The sequence below is a fragment of the Vitis riparia genome, chromosome 12 (assembly GCF_004353265.1).
Source record: "Vitis riparia cultivar Riparia Gloire de Montpellier isolate 1030 chromosome 12, EGFV_Vit.rip_1.0, whole genome shotgun sequence".
In the NCBI taxonomy this organism is placed as follows: domain Eukaryota; kingdom Viridiplantae; phylum Streptophyta; class Magnoliopsida; order Vitales; family Vitaceae; genus Vitis; species Vitis riparia.
The window spans coordinates 8,445,305-8,455,184 of NC_048442.1; positions in this window are offsets into that span (position 1 = coordinate 8,445,305).

Below are 9,880 nucleotides of genomic sequence, written 5' to 3' on the forward strand. Positions count from 1 at the left end.
ACAACCAAAAGTAGTAGTGGCTAGCTCACTGAGGCAGTTGGAAGATGATCGATGCAACACCTAAAGAAGGCAAAAACTAGACTCAGCAATAGTGAACTAGTAGATAGTTGAGAAGCTAGTGGTTGGTGCGAAGGGACACATCGATTTAGAGGGGGTGTCTCCAACTGGGTGGTTATGGGTGGTTACATAACCACCAGTAGGCTCCTCTAGTTTGAAATTTGAAAGGAAATTGTAGCCTTGGTATTATAAAAAAAAACCCCTGCATCTCAGAGATAGAGTATGAGAAAGTTATTGAATGCTTAGGGTGTAAAGCATTGAAATCTCTAACTTTTGTAAAGTGTTAAGACACTTTGAAAAGTTTTGTATCTTGTAGTTGATTGGAATAACACAAGTTGGGAAACATTCCCATAATTGTTGCTTTGTGTCATGGACTTAGTCTTTTCTTAAGCTTGTGTAGCACTTAGATAAATCAAGATCCTTAACCTTACTAAGTTAGCCTTACTCCCGATGCTTGACTTGCTAGGCTAAGATGCACATGACTTAGGAGCTAGTAGGCACACGTAGGCAACACTTGAAGAATAAGAAGCTTTATTGCTCTCAAAGGATGCTCTACAAGTTCTTTGAGACTCACTTGCTTGGTTAGGAAGTGATTTGGGTGGTGCCTTGGCCAAATGAGGCCCTCACCTATTTATAGGCACCAATAGAACTCTCTGGAACCCACAAAGGTTCCCTACTATCCTAGAATTATCTAGAAGATTCTATACAAAAGTTATGTACAAGTATTTACAAAACATATTTGGAAGTTTCTAGATTATCCCATAAGGTTCCCTTGTGGAATGTAGAGAAGTGTGGGTGTCTTTAGCCTTTTCTAGAACATTTCACACTCTTGCCACCAATGGTTAAGTGTAGGTGGTTCTAGGAATCTCCAGAAGCTTTTTGCCCTCTATATAAGCCAATGATGAGGGTCATTTAAGCTGGTCGTGACATTTGGCATGTTTATGCTGCTTTTATAAGGCTTAAAGGGGAAGGTTGACTAAGTAAGGGTTCTTAGCACCGCACACTCAGAGAAAAATTTAGAGTGATTTTCAATGGTGTGACAACCTATCATATAAAAAATAACTTTTATATATATATATGTAATTTGTAAGTTTGATAAAAAAAAAATTCTATGAGGTGTTTAAAAAATATTTACTAGGAATTAATTTATATGGTCCCATCAATTAAAATGTGAGAGAAAGGTGAAGTGAATGAAGAGAGAGAGAAATGGAAAAGGAGAATGAGGTAGAAATAGGGAAGCATGATGAGTTTTTATTTTATTTTATTTTTTTATTTACAATAAAGGGCATTTTAGAAAATTTTGAAATATAATGTCCTTCAACTCAATTTTCACTCCACCATTAGGTGTTCACATATAAGAGATGTGAGGATTTCGGGCCAATTATGAGATCCGTCAACTAAAAAAACAAAAAATCATAATGATAGTTGTTTACAAAATTATTTATTTTAATTTTTTTTATTGTCAAGTGAAAAGTGAAAAAGCAACAACATTGGAGAAGAATGTAGGCATTTTTTTCTTTTCTTTTCTTTTTACCTTTTTTTTTTCTTAATTTAAAATTCAAATAAGATGAAAATAAAAGTGTACATTGAAATACTCACTTCTTTGTTTTATCTCATTATTAAATTACATTTCTTTCCATTACTTTCCTTTCGGATTCATGACAACCAAACACGCGCTTTATCCTCAAAATTCAGGTCACTGAAATCACACAACGTAATAAAACTGAAAAACCAAGCATCCTCATTCACACCTCTCGGCAGAGAAAAGGGCCAAGATCGATGGTGAGAGACGAAGACGCAGATGGAGCGAGCTCCCAAATGGAGAAGCAGTGGAGGCTGTACGAGGCCTACAACGAGCTGCACGGTCTGGCGCAGGAGTTCGAGACGCCCTTCGACGCTCCGGCGGTGCTTGTGGTGGGCCACCAGACCGACGGCAAGAGCGCCCTCGTCGAAGCCCTAATGGGCTTCCAATTCAACCACGTCGGCGGCGGCACCAAGACCCGCCGCCCCATCACTCTCCACATGAAGTACGACCCCGACTGTGAAGCCCCTCTTTGCCACCTACTCTCCGACTCTGACCCCACTGTGCCCCAAGAAATGTCTCTCCAAGAAATTCAGGTATTCTTTTGTTTCACACATTTTAAAGGTATAAAATGCTTGCTCATTTCCTAATAGCTTAAGCAGCTAAGCTTTTGATTGAGTGACTGTTTGCTGTGATATAAACTAAACCTCGTCTGGCAGTTGTCTATTCGTCTTTGTATCTACTATTTTAAGTTTTTGGGTTCACTGGTAGTTTCACATTGACGACAAGTTTGGTTATCATCTAATATGTTAGGCTTCTGGGTTAACTAGTATTGAACATAGGCTATAAGTCTGGTCATTATCTATTATGTAACATTGTATGTTTTGGGTTATCTGGTACTTAAGCATTGGGTACAATATGATCAGTATCTAATATCTTAAGCTTTTGGGTCAATTGGTAGTTTAACATTGGCTATATGTTTGGCAGTTGAGAGAGCGAGTTACCTAACAGCTTAAACTTTTGTGTTAATGGATAGTTTAACATGATATTGGTTTATCTATAGATTACCCATCTATTTTTCCATTGATGGGCAATTTATTTGTCCCTTTTCGATCAATTGGATAATGTTTCAAGGATTTGGGTTAAGTGTTGGTTTAAAATTAACAGCATTTTTGGCAGCAGAAATGAAACTACTTTCTGTTTTGAAATAGAAAAAATGAAAATGATATTGAAAATATGTTTAATAGCAATCTTGATTTAGCTTGAGGTTTTTGGACTAACTCTTACTTTAACATGGTATTCAATTTCTTTATTTCCATTTATTTGTACATTGGTTGGTTGGTCTATTACCTAATAACTTAAGATTTTGAGTTAAATTATCATCAGTCTATCATTTATTCCTTGCCTAATTATTTTCAATTTGTCATTTTCCCATTTTTATTGCCAATTTATTTGTCTATGATCCATTTGTTCATTACTTACTAGCTTAAGGTTTTGGTTTAGTCAATAATTTAACATTGATTAGGAGTTTGGTAACGGAACTAACAACTGTTTTTATAAATAGACAAAAGAAAATGTTACAAGAAAATATGAGCCTGTTTGGGAACATTTTGAAAAATAGATCTCAAGAGATAGGTTTTGAGAATTGCTCTTAAAAATAATTCTCAATCGTTTTCAAGAATAAAATTCTATTTAGGAATTCAAATATGAAAAACAGTTTTCTTGGCTTATTCTCCATATAAGTATTACGTAAGTAATTTTCCAATTTTCAATTTTTACTTAGAACACTACACTAAAAAAGTTGAAAACAGTTAAATTTTGTTATAAAAAACAACTTTTTTTTGAACAAATTCTCAAAAAATTGTTTTCTGTTAGAAGTTTGCCAAATGTGTTTTCTGTTAAGTGCCCTGGAGCTTTGGGTAATGCAGATTTAGCAATAAACATTTTTGGTACCAAGTTCTCAGTTTTATAAAAAAATTCCTGACCTTAATCTAGCTCTCTGTTTTGGTTTCTCTTGGCTACAAAGCTCAGATAGTAGTTTGTGAACTGAGTTATAAAGTAGGAGTTTGATGAAACAGTGGTAATTGGGAACAAGCAAATGCCATTTTAATACAAATTACAGTAAGTTATTACATATGAAAATGATTTTCTTGGTACTTAGTTTGTTGCATAATTGCCATACATGGGGCAGATATGAATCCATTGATTAGAGCAGTAGGCAAGGGAAACTTCTGTGGACTAATGCCCTCCTCTTCTGCTTTAACTGCCTGAATTGCCCAACAAATGCACTTGGTTTTGTTTTGCCATAAATTTTACACTTGCAGCCCTCTTTGCTTCTGAAGGTATAGCTTTGTTAACAAGCAATGTCATCTTGTGGAAGTTCTTACTCCTAGGATAATCACAGGAACCAACATTTAGACAACTTTAAAGAATTATCTTGCCTGTATGAAATACAAGAGTGATGAGGGAGTGCTGTTTTGGGTGCTTTCTGTTTATAATACATGATTGCTTTACTCATAATATATATATATATCAGAGTGATGAGGTTGATACCAGCTGCAATTAAGAGTAGACATCCTTAATGATTATGCTTGCATTGGGTCAAGGTGCATTTAGGTTTTAGCTCTTGACTTTATTTGATTTTATTGATTGGCTGGGTTGCAAGTAATAAGGCAAGGGTATTGTTTTTTGTGTATCCCTCTATTTTTTTTGGCTTTAGGTGCTTTGTATACATTGTGTATACTTTTGTGTGCCCTTCTTTAGGCACTTTTAATACAAGTGCTTTTACCTATAAAAAAAATGTGATCATGCTTGCAATCAAGTGCAATCAACTAGGGTTGCATGCATATTCTTTAAAATGCAACTATCGGCACCTATTTCTAGAATTGTAGTAACTCGCAATATTCCATCTATGAGCCCCAAAAGTTAAAGCCTTTGCCTTATTAGTTGCTCATTGTTCCTTTACTCATGATATACATCTTTGTAGTGGTGGGTGTTCAAGGGGAGCTCCAAGAGAGGTTCCTTATCACTTTTTAGGAATCTAATAGAGGGAGTTAGGAGAAGAATTCATTGGCATCGTGCATTACTTACCACACTTAAGATGGTTTGAATTGAGAGGAATCTAGGGTTTTTGAGGGTAGATAGAGATGTCCTAAAAAGTTAAGGGATTTTATTCACTCATTGGGTTTTCTTGACCAAAGAGTTTGGTGGTATCCGTCTTAGTTTGATGTTGTTGAACCAGAGGGCTGTTTGCTTTACTACACTAAAAATAGACTTATTTTGGATCAAAAACCTTTTGCTTTTAACTAGGGTATGTGAAGTCTAACTAATCAAGCCTATGGTATACACTCAAGAAGGTAAAAAAGGAAGAGGAGGGAGCGGGGGGGTGGTTTGGTTTTGAATTGGGTGTTGGTATCTTTTAACAATTTTAAATGCAAATGCCAACGATTATACTAATTTCAAATAAAATAATTAATAAACCTCATAGTTTTACAATTTGATGCTTTAGAATACAAGACAAGCTAAGATTGTAGGTAGATTAAGATGGATTAGCAAATGAAGTGGTGCACTATAAAACATAGTTCAACTGTTTGAGATTGCCTTAGGGGAGGGCTGAACTGATTGACCGAGCAATCGACTGGTACTTGTATGCATTTCCTAATTTTGCAAAATATCAAGTTTTGAGCTTTAAAATCTTAAGGGAATCGAATAGATATGCCCCAATATCTTTTAGAAAACCTTTGTAAGTATAAATCTATGAGATTAACTTGGTTTTCTTTGTCATCTAATTTTTTAAGAATTTTATTCACTTTAAAAACCAATTTAGATGAGTTATTTAGAAAGAAAGGTGGATTTTAAAGAATATGCATGCAATCCTAGTTAGCGCACCTCAGTATTACTTACATAGATTCTAAAAATTTGTCTTTGACTTTGATGGATGCTCTATGGTGCTGCATCTTGTTCTCATTAGTCCTTTTGATGGTGTAATATTTGTAAGACTAAAATAAAACACTTAATGCACAATTAGATCACATTTCTTTGTTTTTGTAATAATCAAAATCAACCTTGGGGACACAACTTGGGCTAACAGGGTGTAATTGGGGTCTGGGGTTTTTCTGTCTTTGTGTGAGGGATGTCTTGTCCTTCTTTGTAGCTGATTTTAATTCTTAATATATTCCTTTGTTTTTTATAAAAGAAGCTCATTGGCATAGAATGAATAGTAATGAAGGTGGGTGACTGATGACTGCTTGCATGGAAAATTTTGAGCTCCAAAAATGAAGTTACTGAAACAACTAATGCCATGGGGCTTGTTTAAGCCCAAAGAGAGCTTTCATAATTAGTAACCTCAATAGGATTTAAAGTTTAGTGTACCATGGTGGCCATTGCATTTGTATCTTTTGCTAGATTGTTTTTTTTTTGATAGGTAAAGGAAATTCATTAAAAGCCAAAGAGGCTAAAGAAAGAGTATACACGGGGAGTATACCAAGATACAAAGGAGCAAAAGACAAAAGGACAAACAAGCCTGACCCTTACTTGGTAGCTAACCAATCTACAAAATCTATCAAAGAGAAAGTGTGTTCCTCTATATACACCCTAGCCCAATTCACAAAAGTGTACAAAAAAATGGATTTAATTTCTTGGTCGTTCCTCTCAACATCGTCAAAGGCCCTCCTATTCCTTTCTTCCCAAATGGTCCACATCAAGCAGAGGGGGGCAACTCTCCAAGCTTTCTCCCTTTTCTTGCCCATAAAGGATCCATGCCATCCCAGGAGGTTCCTTTTCATAGAGGAGTGCATCACCCATTGCACCCTAAAAAGGGAGAAGATCAGAAGCCATAACAATCTGCCCTTCTCACAAAACAAAAGAAGGTGATCTGTGGTTTCCTCCTCATTTTTACACAAAAAACACCTGTTGGGGATGCTCCAACCAAATCTCTTCAGGCGATCATTGGTGAGCAGCCTGCTCCAAGCCGCCTCCCAACCAAAGAAGCTAGCCCTAATTGGAACCCAAGGTGTCCAAATAGTTTTAGCTGGGAAGGAGGGTCTAATGCCCCTTGAGGGTGAGCTATAAAAAGATTTGATTGAAAAGGTGTCCCATTCTTAGTTCTCTTTCCATCGAAGAAGTCATCCACACCTCTTCTAATGGTCAAAGGATGAAGCTTGCTTAACAAGCTTCCTACTTCTCCCACCTCCCAATCATTTAGGTGTCTATTAAAACGAAGCCCCCAACTACCCCCAACTCCGTCTTCCTCCTAAGCCTCAGCAACCCAACCTTCTTTGTTGACGGATAGATTAAACAAGATGGGGAAAGCATCTTCTAGAGATTGATTTTCACACCACAAGTCCTTCCAAAACTTCACTCTAGTGCCATCCCCTACGATGAAGCAGGAGTGAGATCGAAAGTTCTCCCAACCATTTCTAATGGCCTTCCAAACCTCCACCCCATAACGGTCTCTTGCACCTTTGGAGCACCATCCCCCCTCTTGAAGGTCATACTTACTAGAGATAATTTGCTTCCATAGGGACTCATTCTCATTAGCAAATCTCCACAACCACTTCCCAAGTAGGGCCTTGTTAAAAATAGCTAGATTGCGAATGCCCAAGCCTCCATCCTTTTTAGTGGCACAAATAACCTTCCAACTCACCAAGGGAGGTCTATTCTCTAAGGCGCCATTGCCCCATAAGAAATCCCTTTGGATCTTTTCAAGTGTTGCACACACCCTCTTGGGAATCACAAAGAGAGAAAGAAAGTAGGTTGGGAGGCTAGAGAGGGTGCTTTTTAACAAGGTAAGCTGACCACCTTTGGAGAGGTATTGCCTTTTCCAAAGAGACAACCTTTTCCTGAATCTTTCTTCCGCTACATCCCACACCCTAGTGGATTTGTGGGGGGCTCCAAGGGGAAGACCCAGGTAGGAGGTGGGTAAGCTCCGAATCTTGCATCCCAAGACCGAGGTGAGAGTCTCCATAGGAATGCCTTCCTCCACTGGGATGGCCTTGATTTTGCACAGATTAACTTTTAATCTTGAAATCGCCTCAAACCACATGAAGGTCCAGCTAAGATATTGTAACTGATCTGCATCGGCATCACAGAAAATCAAGGTGTCATCGGCAAACAAGAGATGGGACACGACCAGCCCCTCTTTTCCTCTTCTTCCCACTTTGAAGCCAGAAATAAAGCCCCCATTTCTTGCACTTGACAACAGTTGGCTCAGAGCTTCCATGGCAAAAAGGAAAAGATAGGGGGAAAGAGGGTCGCCCTGTCTCAATCCCCTAGAGCTATGAAAGAAGCCCGAAGGGCTCCCATTGATGAGGATTGAGAAGGTAGCCGAAGAGCAGCACCATTTCATCCAATTAATCCATCTATGCCCAAATCCCATCTTGGACATCACATCCATAAGAAAGTCCCAATTGACATGGTCAAAAGCCTTCTCAATATCCATTTTAAGAAGGAGGCCCGACGTGTTGTCTTTCAACCTAGAATCAAGGGCCTTGCTAGCAATTAGAACAATGTCCAGAATCTGTCTCCCATGGACGAAAGCTTGCTGAGAATCAGAAATCACCTCCCCCATCACTAATTTCAGCCTATTAGCAAGGACTTTGGCAAGCAATTTGTACACACTCCCTACCAGGCTGATTGGTCTGAAGTCACTTAAGTCTTCGACCCCCTCTTTTTTAGGAATGAGCAAAAGGAACATGGAATTTAAGCTTCTCTGAAAGGTCCCATGGAGGTAAAACTCCCTAAAGAGTCCCAAAATCCATAATTTGACAACATCCCAACAAAACAACCAAAAGGCCATTGTGAAGCTGTCCGGGTCTGGGGCTTTGTCACCGTAGCAGCTGTTCAGGGCTGTAAAAATTTCTTCCTCAGAAAACATAACTTCTAGGCTGTTGGCCAAGCCTTCTCCCAACTCCTTGAAGTTAAGGTCATTAATACTAGGCCTCCAATCCCCTGATTCTGAGAGGAGGGACTGGTAGGCTCTGTAAACACCGTCTTTTATTTCATCAATAGAAGAGAGAGACACCCCATTCACTCTAATTTTAGACAGGAAGTTCCTCCTTGCCCTAGCATTGACCATTTTGTAGAAATACTTGGTATTTTTATCACATTCTCTTAACCAGATTTCTCTTGACTTCTGTCTCCAAGAAGTTTCTTCCAGAAGAGCCCATTTCTTATAGTCTTCAAGGGCCAGATTTTTAGCCTCCACTTCTCCAGGAGTAAGACAGTTCTCATTCTCCTTGGCCTCCCAACGCCGTAGGCGGGAGAAGGCCTCTGCTCTATTGAATGAGACATTGCCTACCACCTCTTTGTTCCAATTCTTCAAATCCTTCTTAAGCGCTTTGAGTTTCTCAGCAATGCAGTGGCTGCTATAGCCTTCAACAAAATATCCATTCCACCAGCTTCTTACTAGGTCTTTGAAACCTTCTATTTTCAGCCACATATTTTCAAAACGGAAGGGGCTTTTGCCTGAAGAGAAGCCTCCAACTTCTAGAACTATGGGACTGTGATCAGAGACCAGACGAGGAAGAGTAGATTGTGTGATGGCAGAAAAGTGGTCCTCCCATTGGTCCGAAATCAGGAAGCGGTCCAATCTAGAGGCAGGAGAGTTCAAACCCCCTATCCATGTGAAAGGACCTCCAGCTAGGGGAAAATCCCTCAGCCCCAACTCCCCTATCACTTCTGAAAATCTCCTCATTTCAGCTGTGAGACTAGGAGCATTCCTTATTTCCTTTGGGAATCTTACAGTGTTGAAGTCCCCTCCTATGCACCAAGGGTCCTCCTAGAGGTCACGGATGGCTCCTAGCTCCTCCTAAAAAGATTCCTTCTCGCTGCCAATCACTGGCCCGTACACTCTAGAGAAAATCCAAGACAAGCCATCAACACAGTTTCTAAAACGAACAGAGATGGAGTACCCCCCGCTTTCTACCTCCAAATTTTCCAAGACTCTATTATCCCAAAAGAGAAGGAGGCCTCCTACCGCGCCCCTAGCATCCATTGAAGCCCAATTAAGAAATCGTCCTATTCCCACACTTTTTACCATTTGCAGAGACATTTCTTTCACCTTCGTCTCCAAAAGGCAAACCAAATTTGGTTTTTGGTTCCTCACCACACCCTTGATCAACTTTCTTTTCTCAATATCATTAAGCCCTCGAACATTCCAACAAAGAATTTTAATTCTCATTAATTAATTGTAATCAAATCCCAGGAGCTCTGACTGGATTTTTAGTTATCCCTAATGTCCCCCCATAACTAACAGAGCATTCCAATCTTTTTAACTCTCTTTCGAAGTGGGTGGTGCAAGAT